The sequence below is a fragment of the Macadamia integrifolia genome, unplaced genomic scaffold (genome assembly GCF_013358625.1).
Source record: "Macadamia integrifolia cultivar HAES 741 unplaced genomic scaffold, SCU_Mint_v3 scaffold187, whole genome shotgun sequence".
Taxonomy (NCBI): domain Eukaryota; kingdom Viridiplantae; phylum Streptophyta; class Magnoliopsida; order Proteales; family Proteaceae; genus Macadamia; species Macadamia integrifolia.
Window position 1 is genome coordinate 486,623 of NW_024868395.1, and position 6,087 is coordinate 492,709.

At 38.4% G+C, this 6,087-nt stretch overlaps 1 non-coding gene across 1 annotated transcript; it reads right to left on the reverse strand.

Annotated features, from left to right (window-relative positions):
* Window positions 1–3,581: 3,581 nt before the first annotated feature.
* On the reverse strand, window positions 3,582–3,688 carry LOC122065066. The gene has a single exon (XR_006135900.1). It is a non-coding gene; the product is annotated as a small nucleolar RNA R71 (small nucleolar RNA).
* Between the last annotated feature and the right edge of the window lie 2,399 nt (window positions 3,689–6,087).

Sequence of the window (6,087 nt, forward strand, 5' to 3'; positions counted from 1 at the left end):
GCAAATAATTGTTCATCTGGAAAGTTCTCGTTGACTGGAGAATCAACAGTCAAGGAATTGGGAAGCCGGGATAAATGATCTGCAACTAGGTTTTCAACTCCTTTCTTATCCCTAATTTCTAAATCAAACTCTTACAAAAGTAAAACCCACCTAATGAGACGGGCTTTGGCATCCTTCTTCTGAACTAGGTATCTGAGGGTAGAATGATCAGTATACACCACCACATGTGAGCCAACTAAGTAAGACCGAAACTTTTCTAATACAAACACAACAGCTAAAAATTCTTTTTCAGTGGTTGTATAATTGAGTTGTGTATCATTTAAGGTCCTACTAGCATAGTAAATGACAGTGGGCAACTTATTAATCCTTTGACCTAAAACTGCTTCTATGGCAAAATCCGAAGCATCACACATCAGTTCAAAAGGTTCAGTCCAAATAGGTGGTTGAACAATGGGTGCATTGGTCAACTCCTTCTTAAGTTGTTTGAAGGATTCTAGGCACTTTTTAGAAAGCTCAAAAGTTTGATCTTTGGCAAGTAATGAGGTGAGAGGTCGGGCTAAATGACTAAAGTTCTTAATAAACCTTCTGTAGAAGCCTGCATGCCCTAGAAAGGACCGAACATCATTAATAGATTGAGGAGGTGGTAAATTATCAATTAAATCCACTTTGGCTCTATCTACCTTAATTCCCTCCTTGGATATTACATGGCCTAAAACAATACCAGATTTAACCATAAAATGACATTTCTCCCAATTCAAAACCAAATTCTTAAATATGCATGATGAACACATTTATGTGTGAAATCTAGGGTAGTAAAACATGCATTTTACATATTTAGAATGGAGTTACCTTGGGTTTTACTCTCTTTTTGTAGGTTTTATATTTTCAAGGCCTTAAGGACTATCGGGCGCTATATCTTCAATTTTACATGTAAAGAGGTCCTATTTCTTTTCATGGTTGCGAAGAGGACGAAATTCTGAGCAAGATGGACATGTTCAATTAAAAGTACACATTCATTTGGTCACCCGTACAAATGATTATTCTTTTTCGGGTCAGAAAAAGAATAATGGATCAGAACTGAACCGAGATGCAGAACCAGCCCGTTTGCAATTGTCCCAGAGGTACAAGGAATACTCCAAATGCCAACAAGGATCGATGGACCACATCCTTAAGTGATTAAAGATTTGTTTTTGGTAACAACAACTACCTAGCGTAGTTGGTGAGCTATGGTGTACAAAATTCTCTTGCTCACCAAGAGGTCTCAAGTTCAAATCTTATGGTTGTTTTTTTTAGAGATTTTGTTGAAGATTTCCTGCTTTTCACTCACTTAAAGCACTAAGGGCATGGAGGGGATTTCCACATCAAATTAGAAGCAAGGAAAATCGTGGAAGCAAGAAGAGAAGAAAAAAAAAATAAAAAAAAGGCAAGGAAAATCGTGGAAGCAAGAAGAGAAGAAAAAAAAAAGGGAGAAATAGAGATTGTCCAAATCTTCTCTCTCCTCCACATCATCACCAAAGATTGTCCAAATCACACAAAGGAAGAAAAAAAAATCGTCCCTAGGAGAGAGAAAAAAAAGAAGAAAAATAAATTAGAAAAAAAAAGGAAAGAAAATAAGCAAAAAATTTTAGGAAATTTCTCAAAATTTATTTCTCTCTTCTCTCTCCCCCATCTTAGCGCTTTTGGACTCAAAAGATCTCACAATCAATTGTGGGTTTCTCTCTTTTAGGAAAGAGAAAATTGTTACCCTACCTCTCCATTCCCTATAAATACAACTCATGTAAGAGGAGGAGACACAATTCATTCTTCTTCTAGTTTTTTTAGTTGCTCTCTCTCTTCCTCTCTCACTCTTTGGTTTTAGTTCTTCTCTATTTTTGCTTTAATCACTTTTGTAATAGTCTTTTTTTATGTCAATTAATGCAAGCACTTTTTATTTATTTTTATTCAGTCCTTTTTATGTTTATGATTTTTGCAATTGGGTTGTAATTTTTTAAGTTATAGTTCTAGGCTTAGATCTAGGTGACAAGATCACGAGCCGTGGAGCAATTTTTTTTCAAGTTCAAGCATTGATTCAAGTAAGTAGGCTCCTTCAGTAGTCTTCTCTCCCCCCTCTCATTCCCTCTTCTGACTACCATTTCTTTCTTAATTTAGGATTTTTATTTTCAGTGATTACATTATTGCTATCCCTTTCCCCCAAGGTTCATGGCTAGTGTATGTGTTGGCTTTGCCCCTCCTAGCCATAGAACCATCAATTTATTGCTTTTATTTTAATTGTCTCTCTTTCCCTAAAGCCAAGTAGAGTAACCCTTGTAAGAGTGACTCTCTGGTCAAGTAGGGAAGCTCATATTATGATGCATCCCTCGGGCTAAGTAGAGAAACCTACTTGTGAGTCTCTCTCTAGCTTTATCCCCTTTCTTTTACTTTATTTTTATTTCAGCATTTTTTTCCTTTATTTATTTATTTATTTTTTTTTAATTGCGTGGGTTGTTTATTTTCAGTTATTTATTTATTTAATTTTAATTGCGTGGCTTGCGTCTTTAAATTCTTAGATGACGAATGGTTAGGACGTTATTTTAGATACATATGTTTAGGACGGTAATTAGAATTAGATCACAACCATTAATCAGTTCACTTTCGCATTATTAAAAGAAATAAAAAATAAAGTGGCTGCTCTCCTTGTGTTCGACCCGTAGCTACACTGATCCGTACGCTTGCGGTTACATTTTAAATCTCAAACAAGTTTTTGGCGCCGTTGCCGGGGAGACAGTTCCATGTTATTTTTCACTTTCTTTTGGTAAATCGGAGTGCTTTGTTTGCTTTGTTTTATATTTTTCCTTTTCTTTTATTGAATTCCTGAGAAGAACAACTTGCAATAATAGTTGTATCAGTGGAGGTCGCCATGCCTCACAGTATGATAAAGACAGGTTTCGCCCTGTAGCAGTACCTCAGGAATTGACCTGAGCAACCCCGGATCCCTGCCGGTAAGCTCCCAAAAAGCAAAAAAAAAATAAAAAAAAATCAAAAAAAAATCATCAAAAAGTTTTGCTATCCATTCTTTTGTGCTTGTCTTACTTTAGTTGTGGGTAGTTTTCTGTTGCATGAGTGTTAGGTGGGTACGTAATACTAAGAATCGGTTAGAAAGAAGAGATCCAACAAGTAGTGACCCTATACGTTTGCTCTCTTTAAAACCCTTCAATATGGGAGACCAACAGCAAAACCCTTCACCTAAATCTCTGAAAGATAGGTTCTACCCTGCTAGAACAGCCCAACCTTCCTGCATAGTTCTACCACAAGCCCAGGGCAATAATTTTGAACTCAAATCTCAATACATCACTATGTTGCCCCACTTCCATGGGTTGACCTCTGAGGATGCATACCTATTTCTAAGGGAATTTGAAGAGGTATGTGTTCTAATTAAGATCCAACAGCTTTCTGATGATGCTGTTAAGCTTAGGTTTATCACTTTTGCATTGAAAGACCAAGCTAAGAAGTGGTTGTATGGATTACCCACAAATTCCATAACCTCATGGGAACAGTTCACAGTTGTCTTCCTTAAGAAGTTTTTCCCAACTCACAAGACCAATAAGCTTAGAAGTGATATCCTTCAGTTTAAGCAAAAGCCTAGTGAGTCATTTTCCAAACTTATAGAGAGATTCAAGGATCTACTCCAAGAATGCCCTCACCATGGCCTAGACCTATGGCATTTATGTCAAATAATTTATGAGGGTATTGATTACCCAACTAAACAAATGATAGAGTCTATGTGCCCTGAGGGATTCACATCCTTTACAAATGAAGGAAAGGCATGGGAATTCTTACTTGACTTAGCTGACAAAACCCGTGAGTGGGAATCAACCCAAGAGAGTGAAAGAACTATAGGAGGAAAAGGATATTTTGTGGATGGGATAGTAGCCAAGGAAGCCCATTTGGATAGCCTAATCAAGAGGATTGATGCTATTGTTCCTAGAGAGCCATCATCAGTCAATTTGGTTACGATTTGTGCTTGGTGCCAGTCCCCTAGACATGTCATAGAAGAATGCCCTAACACCTCTGGGGGCACTTCTAATGATAGTGTTAATGCCTTATACCAGAATAATCCATATAGTAACACCTACAATCCAGGATGGAGAAATCACCCAAATTTCTCTTGGAATCAGGGCAACCAAGCAGGACCTTCCAATTTCTATAATCAAGGTCAACCTGGACCCCAAAGGCCTCCCTTTGCACAACAATCTTTTTCCCAAAATACTTTTCCTAGGTCAAATGTAGGACCTCAGGCGAGTTTTCCTAGGGCCCCTCTCCTATCATCTTATCAGCAACCCCCTGGGTTTACTAACACTGGAGAGGCAAGTAGAATTAGTGACTTGGAAAAAAATATGGCCCTCCTCATGACAAGCCATCAAAATCTTACGAGAGAACTTACCCAAGTTGTCTCAATTATGCGTGAGAGAGAGAAGAGAACTTTACCTAGTCAACCAGAGCCTAACCCTAGGCATCATCAACCTGTTAGTTCACAAGGACCAACTAATGCACCACTGAATATAGTACAAGGTCAGACTCAACAAGGGCCCTCTAACCAATGTAATGTTGTTTATGCCCTTAGGAGTGGTAGAGAGTACCTACAGAGCGTTCCTAAATCTTCCCCATCTATTACTCCTGTTAACTCTTCTTCAGTTGAGGACACAAATGTGCCTCTTGTTCCAGGTTCGTCTGATGAACCTAAAGATTTTTCTGAAACTAAAGATGATTTGGTTGAGGAAACCAAAAATGATTCTTCTGAACAGGGGCAAATCCCTAACAGTCCTTATGTTCATCCTGTCCCATTTCCTAATCGCTTGGTAAACAAAAAGAAGACTGCTTCCATAGACAAAATTTTAGAAGTCTTCAAAAAGGTAGAAGTAAACATCCCTCTTTTGGATGCCATATCCCAGATCCCCGCCTATGCAAAGGTACTAAAAGATTTGTGTACTCACAAACGTATCACTAGTGTGCCCAAAAAGGCGTTCTTGGCAGGTAACATTAGTTCCATAATTACTCAGCCTATAGCAGCCAAGTATAAGGATCCAGGGAGCCCTACCATATCTTGTGTCATAGGCAACACCTATATTGAGCATGCCTTACTTGACCTTGGCGCAAGTGTGAATCTTTTACCTTACCATGTGTACAAGCAACTAGGATTGGGAGAATTGAAAGCCACTGGAACTACTCTTCAGTTGGCAGATAGGTCTGTTAAGATTCCTAAAGGGATGGTTGAAGGATGTCTTACTAAAGGTGGGGGAATTTATTTTCCCTGTTGATTTCATTGTGTTAGATACTAAGCCCTTCTCAACCAAGGATGAGATCCCAATAATTCTAGGAAGACCATTCTTGGCTACCAGTAATGCATTAATCAATTGCCGGAATGGTTTCCTAAGATTATCTTTTGGTAACCAAACTGTTGAGTTTAACATGTTTAGGATTGGCAAGCAACCACATATGGAAGAAGAGATCAATATGCTTGAGGATTTTTTGGATTTTTCTGATGATTTAGTTACCAACTTTGATATTGATTTTGATTCAGAATTCCAAGAGTGTATGGATGAGTTGGATGATGATAGTGAAAATTTCTTTTCTGAAGTCTTGAGTCTTCACACACTTGTGGAGCCCTTAGGACCCCTTTCCAATTCCATTCCCAAACCTTCCATAGTTGAGCCCCCTAAGCTAGATCTTAAGGAGTTGCCATCTAATTTGAGATATGCTTTCCTAGGGCCTGACCAGACTCTTCCTGTAATAATTTCTTCAAATTTGACTTCTAGCCAGGAAGAGGAGTTCCTTAAAGTGTTAAAAGATAATAAGGAAGCCCTAGGTTGGACCATGGCTGATATCAAGGGTATAAGCCCTTCTATTGTGCAACATCATATACATCTTATGGAGGATTCCAAACCATCCACGGAACCCCAAAGAAGAGCTAACCCAGTGATGATGGAAGCCATTAAGAAAGAGATCCTAAAGTGCTTGGATCATGGAATAATTTATCCTATTTCTGACAGCCAATGGGTAAGCCCAGTTCACGTAGTGCCTAAGAAGTCTGGTGTGACTGTAGTTCCTAAT